We start from the raw sequence: 15,243 nt of genomic DNA, 5'->3' as shown, positions 1-15,243 counted from the left end.
GTCTGGTCCATCTTTGCCTCTCCAATCTCATCTCTCTTACAACCCTTCTCTCCATTCATCTCACCATCAACTTTGCAACTGTTCTGACCTGCTTTCAATTTCTTCTGTGTCTCACATTCTCACTGGATTCCTGTTCTTTGCTTGGAATTCAGCTGCCCTGCTACCTTTCCACTGTCACCCCATCTCTGTCCTTTGTCTTTTTTACTGGGTTAACTGTAGCTCCTCTTTCAGATCCCAGCTATGAAACCACTCACTCTGGGTTGGTGGCTCAATGAAAGAGCACTTGCTAAATAAATAAATAATGTATGTCACTCACCCCAAGAAACCTTCCTGGACCATCTAAGCTTTGTGGAGTGTTCCTCTTTGGGCTCTTGTAACATCCTTTACTTTTCCCACGTAAAACCTATAATATTGTGTTATTATTGTGTTGTCTGAATCCCTTCCACAGCTTGAGAGCAGAAACTGGGTCTGCTTAGTTTACCATTATATCCCTGGTTCCCAGCCTAGGCTCTGGCTTATCATAAACATTCAATAAGTATTTATAAAATGAATGAGTTAAGGATGTCAGAAATGCCTACCTGGGTCATTAGGCTCAGAATTATGACATTGATTAGGAGATGTAAGAATGTTATATTAAAGGGCATGGCTATTTGACCAGTTGTCAACCTCAAAGGTTAATGATGTTAGAATATTCCAGATCATCTTACAAGTTACCATCTACAACTTTATCTCAATCATTTGGATAAATTTAAGCATTAAAGAGATATTATTTAATGTCTTCAGTTCCTTTCTCCTTTGTGATTGTATTTTTATTGTGACTACTTAGAGAAATGAATTCAAAACTCTATCCCAAACTGCCTAACAATTTCTATATTGTTTCTAAATAGACTCCTCCAAGTATCAAAGGGAACCTCCAACTGAAGTCACCCAGCATTGACTGACTGGGGCTGTTGACTCAGTTCCCATAGGGACTGTGGACTTGGATCTTGACACTTCTGAACCTTCTGCGCATGCTGTGAAGGACTCATTTCTATCTGTCTCCTGCTCTGCCTCTCCCCAACCACACAGTCATTGTCACACACCTTACCTTCTAGATTCTTCCCCGCCTGTTTTCTTTCTCCCTCCCTCCCTCCCCCCCTCCTTTCCTCTCCCCTCCTCTGCTTCCTTCCTCCCTCCCTTCTTCTTCCTCTCCCCCTCCCCGCTTTCTTTCTTCATTCTTTTCTCTCCCCTCCCCACACCAGTACTGGGGATCAAACACATGTCTTATGCAAGCTAGACAAGTATTCTACCCCTGAGCTACATCCACAGCCTTTTGTATTTTTTATTTTGAGACAGGGTCTTGCCAAGTTATCAAGGCTGGCCTCAAACTTGTTATCCTCCTGCCTCAGCCTCTAGAATAGCTGGGATTATAGGCATGTATCACCACATCTGGCTTTATTTCCAGTCTTCTTGAAGGCCAGTGACTTTGCGTAGGACTGCAAAACTTAGTTGGGTTTCAAAACTGTTTGACTTGATTATTTAAAGACCAAGTGACTTGAAGACCTGTCTGTGACTGGTATAGGAGAGAGTCGTGGACTAGGAATCTGAAGAAATGGGCTCTTTCCTGGCTCCTCCTTATGGCTTTTCTGAGCTCCAGTCTCTCCATTGCCTAGTAGGAAGTTGGGAGAATCAGAAGAAATAAGAGGTGTGAGAGCACTTTATAAACTGGAAGGTGTAGAGACCTGAAGACAACTGTCACACAGCAGGAACTCAGTTAATGTCTGCTGGAAGAATATGTCCTGTATCCTTGTAGCCATATCTATGCAGCAAAAAGAGGTCCCTGCCTTGGCTTTTGAGATTTGCCAATGACCCCAGAGCATGCCCTTCTCCATCCTTTGCCTTGTCTTCTAATTATTTCTCCTTTCTCCCTCTGTGCCATCCAGAACAAAGAGCTCACTGGATGCATTGTCAAAATGGGAAGGTCCATTGAATTTTTCTGGCTTCCTATCTGAAATCCTGCCTTCAATCAATAGATACCAAAACAATTTTGCAAACAGAGAAAATGGGGAATCTACAATGGAAGCTAATGGCAACAGAATACAAAGATGATTGAGTCCGAGGCAGGAAAAGCAAGAAGGGAGAGGGAGAGAATGTGCAACCCAGTTGCAGGGCCAGTCATTTCATTTGACCCCCTGACTGTCTTGCCTAGCTGGGGTTTCCCAGTGGGAGGTGTGGCTGTGTCATATGCACTGAATTTACAGAAATTGGGATGATGAGACTTCCAGTAACTTCTTTCCCTCCTTTTTGTATCTTAGGGTGGTTGCAATAGCCCTGACTATTGTGGGTGGTCAGCCCTAGAGGGGAGGGAAGAGTGTGTGGGGGGAGGAACGTTCCTCCTACTCCAGCCTGGTCAGCTAGGTGTGGACTATTCCTTGGAACTCTGTAGGAACTGTACCACGTGGTTTCGTGGCCTCTGCAAAACCAGGCTTCCACACCCAAGTTCATTACCCATAGCAGGGTGCTTCTTGGGCTTTAAGACCTTAAGGGCAGGTCTTTGGCAGCAGAGAGCTGCCCTGGGGCCTTGTAGAGGATTGTGCCAGACCCTAGAACTTTCCAAACCAAGCCTTGGACTAAGGGCTGCAGTTTTCTGCCCAGAATTAGGGCAGACAAGGTCAGGTTGAGCCAGTGGAGCTTCAGAAAGGGACATTCAGGGTATTGTAGGCTAAAATGAATTAGGTAGCCAGTCTGTCCAGGCTGTGAGGGAGTCTGCCTTCCTCCTTCATCTCCTGACTCTGCCTTAAGGAGGACTTTCAGTCATACCATCTCTTGCCAGAAGTGCTGTGGGTATCGCCTACCGGGATCCTCCTTGTTCCGGTTTCATCTCTGCTCCTACCTCAGCCTGTGGACAGCGATATTTATTGCCTATCAGCTGCGTGTCAGGCATTGTATTGGTGACCGCTGATGCAGAAATGAACCAGACCCAGACCCTGAGCTGCAGAAGCCTGCGGTCTGGTGGGAGGACAGCCTGTGACGGATGATGACAACCTCTGTCTTTAGTGCTGCAACAGAGGTGAGCCGACATGGCTTTGCAAGTCACAACAAACCAAACCGGTGACATTGGAACTGAGCTATAAAAGGCATTTGGGCTTTTGCCTGGCAGTAAGTCAGGAAAGGAGAATTTAGGGGGCAGAACAAGTGGGTGCCCAGTGAGGACCAACCTATTGTGTCTGATGCCTCCAGGACCGTGGGTACAGCAGTCCTCGGGCTGGAGGAGTACCTAGGCACAGCCAGGATCAACCGGGGCCCTGGCAGCCTTCCTGAGTTGGCTGAGATTTTTGCTAAACCCCAAATAGAATCTCTTTACTTCCTGCTGAACACTCTTATTGTGTCTGATTTATGTTTTCTCCATAGGGACTCCATGAGGCCTGGCACATGGTAGTGGCCAAAGGTTTGTTGAGCCAGGAATCTGTTATTTATACCTGTTATGGGTTGAATTGTGTCCCCTCAGAAGTTATGTTCAAATCCTAACCCCCAGGACCCCTGAACATGGCCTTATTTGGAAAAAGGGGTTTTTGAATATGTAATCAAGTTAAGATGAGGTCAAATTAGAGCAGAGTGGACACTGATCCAGTATCCCTGGAATCCTTACAAGAAAAGGAAACAAAACATAGATAATACAGGGAAGATGATAGGAAGATGTGGAGGGAAGCTGGCCACAGGAAGATGGAGACCAAGATTGCATCGATGCTACCACAAGCCAAGGAACCACGGGGCTCACCAAAAGCTGGATAAGGCAAGGAAGGAACTTCCTCTAAAGGCATGGAGCCAGGTCCTTTCCACACTTTAATTTTAAACTTCTAGACTCCAGCACAATAAATCTCGGTTGCACTCAGCACACTGGTCTGTGGTACTTGTCATAGCAGCCCCAGGAAACTAATACAGTTCCTCTTATATTCCTATTTCTCTTCTTGGCCTGTTCTGCCATGGAACTTCCTCCCTTGGGTTTCTGGGCCCCAGAAGCACACCTAAGCCTGGTCCCGCCTCCAGCAGGCTCCCTCTCTGACTCACCTGGACTGGTCACCTTCAACATCCCACCAAGCTCTTTGCCTGGCGTTGAGGCTTTGTTGATGGTGCTTCTGTGCCCACCTGCAGGCCATCATTTGCTCTCACATTAGTGAACTCTTGCTTGGGTAATAAATCTCAATTTTAGCATGGGTCTTGTAGCTTTTACTCCCAGGAGTGACTCCAAGCATGGGGTTATCTCAGCATCCCAGGATGTGCCCATTCAAATTGGCAGGAAGCTTTGCTGCAGAGATGGAAAGACTAAGGATCAGAAAAAAAGGACCTATATGGCTAAAGTCAAACCACTTAGTCATCCACCCATTAGTTCATTTGGCAGATATTTAAAAGGCACCCACTGTGTGCCAGGCACTGAGCTGAGTGTAGGAGAGACAATGGTGATTAAAGATCTAACATGATAAATCAAACCTTCCCTTGTGAATTGAATAGGCCAGCGAGGGAGGTGGCTACTAGCCATCAATCAAAGACTCAAAGTTCCAATTGTGATGAGCATTCATGAGAGAGAGGTACATGAAATCATATGATCAAGAAAGTTGAGACACGGATAAAGATTCCACATTAGGACGGAACCTTTTGACACCTGCGCAGTCACACCTTGGCTTTCATGGATGAGAAGTGCATCTTGCCCAGGTATTTGGCCCTCTGTGAGCAAAGGAAAGGAAAAGCTGTCCCAGGTATACTCTCCAAAGTTGTTCAAGAACCACAGGAAAAGCTCACACTCTTCTAAAAAACGTACTTCTCCCCTATTCATTCACCTATCCACACATTCCACACGCATTTATGAAATACCATCGTGTACCTGGCACTAACTGAGGGCTCTGGATGCACATGCATGTCCTTCTTCTCCAAGAAAACATGGTCTAGCCAATAAGATAGGCTTATGAGCTAGCAGCTTTGATCTAATGTGTTAATGAGGGAAAACAGGTGGGTTCAATGTTCTTGCCTCTGGAGGAATGTAATCCTGTAGGAGGGAAATTCGGGTTTGACTTTGAAGGATGAAGCCATTGCCACGGAGAAGGGAGTGGGTGCTTCAGAAAGAGGACAATCCAGGCAGAGGGCACAGCGTGGGCAAAGGCACGGGGATGTGCCCATTTTTGACATGCTTGAGAAGAACGCATGAGTTCTTTGTAGCCAGGATGTAGGGTGCAAGGGCAGTGAGTGTTGGGGGCCACATGAAGAAAACTCGGCTTCCATTTCCCCATCAGGATCTTTTTTTGCGGTTACCTGGGCAGGAGATGCTGTCATTTTCCATTGTCGAGTTCTCACCAGTTTTCAAGGTTATAAAACTATTTTTGGCAAAATGCCGGATGCCCATCTTTTCTTTAAGCAAGTCAAACTTAAGTCATCGCACCGGGTCACTCCTCTTGTCCCACATCCTAAGATTCTACAGTGACAGAACATGAACTGTTGAAGAAAACGGAGCTGGATTTGGAGTCTGCCTTTGCCACTTAATAGCTCTTTGGTTAGGGACAAGTTATTTACCCAATCCACACTTGATATCCTCCTCTGTAGAATGGGGAAACAAAAATCCCTGCTTCACATAGGACACAGACCAGTTCCAGTGGGCACCCTACTATTTCTCTCTGTGCTCCTGTAACTGGGGAGGTCGTCATAAGTGGGCCAGCTACTTTTCCAGGGGCAGGCTAAGGAACACCATTTTTTTTTTTCTTTTTTAGTTGAAGTATTTTGGAATGAGCAGATTCAATGTCTTGCTGGTGGGTCCCTGTACAACACACTCGGTTGAGTATGTGATTAGTACCAATGCCTCATTTTTCACTTTTGAGTGGTCCCTCTGTCTTAACACTGAGCACTGGAGATGTTCTTTGTTTCTGTGACAAAATATGAGTGTGTGTACATGTGTGTGTGTGTGTGTGTGTTGGAGGGAGGGGGTATAAAGAGGTGAAATGTATTTTTAGTACAACAGAGGAACTGGCAGAAATTGAAGATAAGGTTTTCAAGATCATATGTTTATGCTTTAGAAGAGACGTAGAAGGAGAAGCTCAGTGGCTGTCTCTGTGTCCTGTTCAATATCTAAGAAGCTTTCTGCGACGACATGCCTTCCAGCATTCTGATTAAAAAGCATCCTGCCCATTCATAGCCGGCCTTCTTTCCTCTTCCCCTCCCCCAGCAGGGCTGAATGTATGGGGAGGGGGCAGCGCCGAGGAAGAGATGCCTTTGTGCCCCTGTGGAAGCCCTGGATGAGCAACCTGCTTCCTCCTTTAGCAGGGCCCAGTGATCAGGGCAGATTAATCCCCAGAGGTGGTCGGCGCACGATTAACATTTTTGCCTCTTATTTTAATTAAGAAGGGCCAGGGGACAGGGCGTTAGCATGTCTAATGGGACCATGTGGCATGTGCTGACTGCCAGAGGAGTTTTGGTTATTAGCACTTGTTGAAGACTTTCTAGATAATTAAATACCACATTAATCATTGCTTCGAATGGACACAGATTTTGATTTCTCATCTCGATTCCTCGCATGCAGGAGGCAAAGTGGAGGCTCCCAGACCTGGTGGTTCCCCAGCACACGGGAGGGAGCCCACCCCAATGCGTGCCCACTTCCAGTGATTTCGTGGAAAAGAAAAGATTCTCCCAGACATCTGCCTTCGTCGTTCTGACAGCGGAAGCTCTCTTCACAGGCACATTAACATGACCTCATTAGTTCCTGCATCTACTCTTCTAACCACATAAACCGGAGTGCAGTAGGAGCCAATCATGCTAATTACATCAGATCGGTTTGCATATTCATAAACCATTTTCTGTTTTATGGACAGCAAAAATAAACACAGTATCTCTTTAATAATTTTAAGTGGGTCACTTTCAGGACTGTATCTGTTTTAAATAAATTATCATATTGTTAAAGGCCACAGTCAAAAGCTATTTTTTGAGCAGCCTGAGAGGTTGAGGTTGGGGGGCAGGGCACGTGGAAGGGACTCTTTAGTCAACAGGATTAGCCAACTGGTCAATTTCTAAGGTCTCTTTTGCCAAAGAAAATTCCAAACTTGCAAATCCTCCCTGGTATAGTGAACAGGTGCAGCACCGTCTCTTACTAATGACAAAATATATTCTAGTCAGAAATATGAGATTAATAAATTCACACAGTCCTGTGCAGGGGGTGTGAGATCCAGTAACAGCAATTCCTGTTTTTGTTTTTTTGGGTTTTTTTTTTTTTTTTCAGATGTTTCATCTTAGAGGGCAAGTTTAACATTCTGGATTTTCTCAAGATGGGATGAAAAAGGGGCATCAGAGCAATTAGAAGAAGACAAACCTGCAGAATAGACCTTCCCACCACCCCATGGGTGCTGTGGCTTTCCCTGGATAGTTCTGGGACTAGGACTGGTCCACTCAAGGTCCCTATTCCATGGGTGCCTCAACAATGGCGTTAAGTTATCGATTTCCTTCATTTTAGAGAAAAAAAAAAAAAGATTTGAGAAACAAAGATACACAAGATGTTCAGAGAGAGGGAGGAAGAGCACACCTAACCTAGTTAAGACAATGCACTGTTTTGAAGACTACCCAAAGACCTAATTACAGAAGGCAATTGATTCGACAATTACAAATCGTTCCTATTCATTCTTCCTGGAGGACTAATATCGTGCTAATCTGATTGAGTGCTATATGTGTTTTAAGGTAACACGACAGCATTTCCTTATTGAAAGAAGCATCCTGTAATCCCTGCATCCCACTGATCCACGCTGATCTTTTTTTTATCATGTTTAATGGAGAGGTTGCGCTCCATTTACATGCCGTTTACAACACCACGTTTATTCCCAGTTCTGGAGCTCGCCTCCTCTTTGTTGTAAACATTCCTGGGAGAATTAATGTGGCATTTCTTGGTGCTGGTTCAGGCTATCCCCATATCGTCGTTATTTTTTCAATGCTGCTTCTGAATGAGTGGGTGTGGGAGCTGGGAAAGGATCTTATTTTCCTTAATTCGGGGGTCTCTGACTCAGAGCTTCTCTAGGCCCTTCCGCTCAACCTCCAAAAAGGTTTGCATGTATTCACCTTCACCTTGGTTCCTGACTCTCGGTTAGTAGACTCTGAGCACAGATGGCTGCCCTGTGTTATTAGCTGAACCAGAGTTGAGGCTTTTGTGTGTCAGCTGCGCTGATTTTGAAATACCCTATTATTTGTGCAATATACCTTGGAATTACGGTTTATAATTTCATGAAAGCCTAACATATCTGAATGTTTACAAGTTCTATCCCTTGGGGAAATATATAGTGTTCATTTCTTTTGTTTAGTCTATTTAAAGTGGGACTAGATACAAAGCAGGAGTGATTGACAAATTAATGCTCTCAGCTCCTACTCAAAAGTACTTGAATTATTAGTACAAAAAGCATGTTACAAACTGTAATAATTTTAACTCCATTTCATTGCTAAAAGCTAATAATAATGAAAACAAATGAAAATAGTAATGCAATCTAACGCTAGCCAGAATGGAAGCAGTCTCAGAGCTGGGACTCTGCAATCAGATAATTAGTTCCATTAAAACTCAGAAACGGGTGAGTCTGTTCATTTATTTTGAATTTGGTTCTGTGAGGGGTAAAAGAGGGAAAAGAATGGCCCCGAGCAACATAAGTCCGCCCCATCCTTCCCCCCCCCCCTTGCATCCATCTTCCCCTTCAGCCCAAGTACCGTGTTCTGAGGGTGACAGCTGCGGAGAAGGAGCAGAGGAGCTGATGGGTGGCACCAGGGAGGAGGGTCTGCTGGAACAAATGAGTCCGGAGGGTGCAGAACCCACATTCAGACGGTCTCAACCAACGGGAGAAAACAGAAGCGCTGTGTGTGCTGCAGAGACCCAGGGCCCAGAGCCAGAGCAGAGGAGGCCCACTATTAGGAAACCTGATATCTCCATCAGAATTCTTCAGAGAAACAAAACCAATAGGAGACTATAAATATAAAATTCATTTAAAATTATTCTAAGAAAAAAAGACGTTTATTATAAGAAGATGGTTCGTGTGACTATGGAGGCTGAGAAATCTCTATACTCGCAGTGAGCCAGGTAGAGACCCTACAAAACCAATCTGTCATTCCTGTCCAAGTCCAAAGGCCTGATGAGAACCAGGAGAGCTAGCGCTGTAGTTCCAATCAGAGGACAGGAAGAGACCCGTGTCCCAGCTAAAGCACTCAGGCAGCTAAAAATTCCCTCTGAGCCTTTAGGATCTCCTCAGGCCCTCAGTAGGTTGATGGGGCCCTCCCTGCTCCCTGCTTTATTCCATCTACCAATTCAAACGTTAATCTCATCCAGAAACACCCAGAACGATGTTTTAAGTGTCTGGTCACTGTATGGTCCAGTCAAGTTGACACATTAAAGAAACTGTCATACTTGGGATCTCTGATCTGAGTTCACCCTGGTCAGTGCATTCGTTATGATCTATATGTATTCCTTATTCTCTATATTATTATAGCAGGCCACAGTGCCGTTCTCCTGGTCTGAATTCTCAGGCAGATCTCACTGAGTTCACTCCCGGGACTGCAACAGCAGGTAGCTTATCTAGGCAACCTGGGTGACCCCATTCAAGCCACTCCAGCCCCCCTCCCTGGGGTTCAGCAGACTGTCAGCAGGAGAACGGAGCAGGCCAGCCCAAGCGTCTTTCCCTTTCTGCCCTTTTAGCCAAAGCAAATCATGCAGGGAGTCAGTGTGACAGAGAACTACCCAAGGGTGTGGGTCCGGGGAGGTGTGAACAAGTTGGAGGCTCTGGTCGCAACAATTTGCCAAGTCGGTTTCATGCTTTCTCTGACCAGAGCAGGAGGACAGATGTGGGCAGACATACCAGTTCCATCTGATGGTCCTTCCCAGTCTCCTCTGTGGATTCCTCGCCCCTGCTTATCCTTTGACTGCTGATGTCCCTCAGTTTCTGCCTGTGGCTTCCTGTATATAGCAAGGGTCACACTGGGACACTATCCTGCACACCCAACCTGGACACCCTGGAATATCAGAGGGCATTGCTGAAATACTAGGTGGCCCAGTTCCTTGAGAAATCTCTTCTAAATTCCCTGATAGAATCAGAGGATCAAAGACGCCTCAAGGAGTTCTAGGTTGTCCAACAAGCAGCAGGTTTATCTTTTTTGGAGATGGCAATTCAGGGTCACTCTCAAGATATGAAGCACTTGGTCAAAGACATTCCAGGAACCCTGCCTTAGCCTATGGAACTTGTGGCCTCATATCCCTGACACAGCCTGGAGGCCCACTTGGGCTGGCCGGGTCACAGGCTCTGTATGGATCTGGGGTCTGAATCTATGCACCGCCATCGGCTGTGAGACAAGCACACAGCCGCCTACGGTTCTCTCCTTGTGTGTTGTGCTGCTTCTGCCTTCTGAATTAAAATATTGTGCAGAAATGCAGGTTTATTGTTATCAATCCCATCTCGTGAAACTTGACAAATGCATTCTTATGCAGATAATTAAGAGATAATGTCAACCGAACAAAGCTTTGTCACCGAAATAATGGTTTCCCCGCTGTTAAGTTTATGCCTCAGCAAAGTCAAGGTGTTTGTCCCCAAAGTATAACTCCCTATCCCTTTGACAACTGCCTGTGACATCCTCCTCCATCTCTCTTCTCTGCCTCCCCAAGCCATAACTGCAGAACCAATGTCGGGGGACGCTGACAGCGAAGAAAATCCTCTTCCTTCAGAGGACTGAATTGGGACCAGAACTCTGGATCTCCAACACAAGCTTTTCTGTCTGTTCTGTGGGGGTCACCTTGGAAAAAGACCTTTATTACCCTTCCTCTACTAAAAGAATAAATACTAAAAGAATAAATTTGTCACTGATACCAAAAATTAATGGGATGCAGCTGGTGGCATTTGGATTTCTCAGATTATTGGCAGGATATACGTGGAATGTAATGTCATTGGGTTCCATTTCTGCTCCATATATGTTAATATGTTGTACTTTTTTTTTTTTTTGTACTGAAGGTTGGACCTAGGGGCACTTGACCACTACATCCCCAGTTCTGTTTTGTTTTCGTTTTTAGACAGTGTCTCGATTTGCTGAAGCTGGTCTTGAACTTGCAATCCTCCTGCCTCAGCCTCCCTAGTCACTGGGATTATAGGTGTGCTCCACTATGCCCAGCCTATATATTGTACTTCTGACAGAAAATACATGAATGAGCTCACAGAGTAAGTTAAAGTTGATTTTATGAGCATTAGAATTGGACATCAATTAATACAACTCAAGAAGCATGTGTCCTGCATGCTGTATTTTGCGTGTGTGTGTGCGTGTGTGTGTGTGCGTGTGTGTGTGTGTGTGTGTGTGTGGTTATGCTTTCACATTAAGGAAGCATGTTATCTCCAGTGCAAGGGTCAGAAATACCCCTTCCCTAACATCTATAAAGAGGTTGGAGTCTTCTTTTCACAAGCACGTGTGAACATTTCACTAGAGAGGTATAAACTGCGCTCCCCCAGGGTGGGTGTCAATAGGTGGGTGCATTGGAGAAGAGGGGACAGGGGCCCTGCTGGAAGGATGCACAGGGCAGGAAGCTGTCCCAGCACAGAGGTGCATAACAGCATAACAGCAAACAGGGAAACAACATAGCTTCTTGGAAAAGTGGGAAGGACATCATCAAGTTTCCAAAATCTGTCCTAAGTACTTTGTTTTATTTCTCAATGTCCTTTTATTAGACTGGGTACAATTTCATTATTATAGGTCATGAAGGAAGACGAGAACCCTATTTCTGCTCTGATGTTTCAGTGGTTTTTAAACCCCTGGGACTTGACAAGAGGCATGAAAAGGGAAAGGCCCGGGACTGGGGTTCCAGTTCCTGCTCTGCCCTTGCTCCCTTGATCTTGAGCAAGACACTTGAACTAGGTCTCAGCAAGGAGGGTGTCCCTGATGGTTTCTAAACCCTCTCCCAGGTCCACACTTAATTGTCTGATACTCAGGATCCTCAATGATCATCTAGCAGGAATGTGTTATTGATCCCATTTTTGAAATATGCTTTTAGAATGGTATCAAAGTGTAGTTTTCTTTGAGTTTACATTTCTTCCCAGATTTGTCATGTGGATGATTAATCACTGGGAAAGAATCCATAATCCCTGAAAGCTGATTACTAGAAAGGACCCTTTTCTTTAAGGAGAAATTCTAGCCACAGGAGATTTCTCTTAATTTCTTAATTTTCCCTCACTTTTTCTTAATTTGAGGAGAAGAGGGGTAATGAAAATCAGTGATTCAGTCTGAGATTAATTTTTATTTAAAAGCTGAATGTATTAGCATTGCTTTTGGAGAGCAGAGATTGTTAGTGTTGTGTTTTTGAACGGTAAGCTTCACTGGGTTAATGATAAGAATTATTTAACTTAGGAAAAGATATTTGGATGGAAATTCTACATCTGTCGGATGCTAACATCACTGAGATTTAGTTTTTAGGGTTTTGGGTGTTGTTTGTGTGTGTGTGTGTGTGTGTGGCTGGAAGAACAGGGGGTAAGAGGAAGTGTAAGGATTTTGGATCTTAGACAAATTATTTGTGTCCTCTTAAGTGAGCCTTTTCTACATAACAAAAAAGAGATTCATCCCCTAGAGATAGAAGAAATACACAAAGAAATATCTCAACAGACAGTAAAGGGTGAGGGTTGAAAAGAGCCAGAATGTTCTACATAAAGGGAAGAATGAAGATGCTCCTAAGAGGTAATGGGCAGAGCAGAGAAGGAAGGGACAGAAAGAAACAAGGGTCAGCAGAGTTACACGGCAACCTGTCAAGAAAGGATTTCTAGTGACTATAATTTGTTAGCTTTGCTGCGATGTGAACGCATTTCTACTACTGCAAACCTTTAATCAGGTCTCCTGCACACTGGTCTTTGGTAAGTGGGATGTTTCGCTTAGTTGGTTTGCTGGTTGGGTGGTTTGGCTGCTGTTAGTGTTTGTGGGAGGAAATCTTCTCTGGCTTGGTTTCCATGGGCAGGGACGACACATGGCACTCTTGCCTGAATTGGCCCTATGCATCCCCTTTCCACCCTGGGATAAGTTAGGCAGCCTCTTTCCCATCCTCCTCCTTTTTGGGGTCTGCCCAATCCCAGGTGGGCTCCAACATTAGGAAAGCCATCGTAACCTGTGACCACGCCGCGCTCCTCATGACTGCCATCAGCAACAAAGACAACCTCTCTGTGTTTCCATCTGCCAGACTCCACATCTCTTTCACATAGTCCAGAATTTGGGCAGGAAGGAGAGGGGTAGGCATGACAGCCCTCAGGACAGACAGCAAGCAGTACACACCATGGGATGAAGATTGAATCCCTGAGCTGTGGGCATCGCTGAGAGAATAAAGTGGTATAGACATGTGAATTCACAGCATAGGGGTTACTATTAGATTGGATCATACAAAATCGCTATTTTTATGGGTTAAAAGCAGTTGAACGTTGGCCATTTCACGTGGTTTAATCTAATAATCCTCCAGTCCCGGGGGAGTAGGGAGGAGCCTTTCTGGGCTTCATGGCTTCATTCTAGGATGGCTCCAGCTGTCAGCCGACTGCAGAGGCTCGGGTCTCACTGGGGAGGTGTCCACTCGGGTTCTGCTCCTCCTCACAGAGAGCGTTATCTGATTTCCCGCTGTCCAGAACTAGAGATGCTCTTTCCAGAATCCAAAGAGTGTTGCCCAAACTCTCTTCACTTGTTGCTTAGGAGTAGCCGTGATCCAACAAGGACACCTTCAAGGTCCACCCTCAGGATGGCCTACTTATTCTCAGATTGAATGACCAGTTCAACTTGCCTCCTTGGTGGCACCTGGCATTCATCAATTGTAACGATCCCACAAGAGAAGCTTTATTATCGCCACTTTATAGATCAAGACACTGAGGTCATAACAGCTGACATTTCTGGAGCACCAACTATTGTAAAGGCGCGATGCTATGTGCCTAACAGAATATCTCATTCACTCCTTACAACCCGCTATGAGCGGAATTACTTCCCAAAACTCATATGGCGAGGCCCTAATTAATGCCTTGTGGCTCAGAATTTGGCTGTATCTGAAGACAAGGTCCTTAAAGAGGCAATTAAGTTAAAATGGGCCTCTCAGGGTGGGCCTTAATCCAATCTGACAGGTGCCTTCATAAGAAGAGAAAGTTGGGCGGGCATACAAGGAGACACCAGGGATGTGTGCACACAGAGGGAGGATCATGTGAGGACACAGCTAGTCGGCAAGACATCCCCAAGCCCAGGAGGGAGGCCTCAGAAGAAACCAACTCTGCTGACACCTTGACCTTGGATTTCTGGCCTCCAGAACTGTACGGCAATGAATTTGTTGCTAAGGTCAACCCTGTCCATGGTATGTTGTTATAACTAATACCTGACCCTCACAATGAAGTACTTACTAATAGCCCCATTCCACAAACAAGCATGTTGATGCTCAGAGTGGGCAGGATCTTGTCCAAGGCCCTGCAGCTAGTAATAGACCCGGGATCCCAACCTAAGCACCACCACTCTGAGTGAGTCCAGGGGCTGCACCTCCTTCCTCATTGACATGAAGAGAATCACTCAAGGTCACACAAATAGAACAGTAGTGCTGAAACTTGAGGCCAAAATCTGACATCATCATTTTATCAATCAGTATTGCCTTTAAAAATAGAAAATTGTCTCTAGCTAAAAGTCTCTTGAATCTTAGGATTGGAAGGACAATAAAGATAGTGATCAATAGACAGAAAATGTTACATAGTCTCAGTCTTAATAGGAGCAGAACAGGATGCTATATGGAATTTTCTTTGTAACTTTATGTGCTGTAAAGTCACTAATAATCCTAGGCACGGGTTGAAGTTATGATTATGGTAAGAGCCATGCAGGGGAACAGCCCCTGACCTCTGAGCCAGGGTTTTGGTCTCATGCTTACCCCTATGACGTTGACCTTAAGCAAATCATTTGACTTCTCTGCACTTCCCATTCCTCTGCTGGAAAAATAGGGTCAATAATTCCAGTTTGTGATCCCTCCCAGTGTCTCTGGAAGGAGCAAACAGAGTCAGAAACAGAAATCATCCACATAAACTGTCAAATATTGAACGAACCTACCTATTATCTTGGAGCAAATTAACAAGAGCCCCTGATTTCGGTTGTGCTCGGCTGAGGGCCTTCCCTAGGCATGTGCGGGGGCCCTCCAGAAAAGAATCTGGCAAAACCGGGACCAGGTGAACGGAGCCAGAGTACCGCATTGCACAAGGGGCGCTTGGAAACCTCCGGTACCCACTCAACATGCAAACTGTTGCC

The sequence above is a fragment of the Ictidomys tridecemlineatus genome, chromosome 11 (assembly GCF_052094955.1).
Source record: "Ictidomys tridecemlineatus isolate mIctTri1 chromosome 11, mIctTri1.hap1, whole genome shotgun sequence".
NCBI lineage: Eukaryota > Metazoa > Chordata > Mammalia > Rodentia > Sciuridae > Ictidomys > Ictidomys tridecemlineatus.
The sequence above is the reverse complement of the archived record's forward strand: the minus strand, read 5'-3'. Positions refer to the sequence as shown.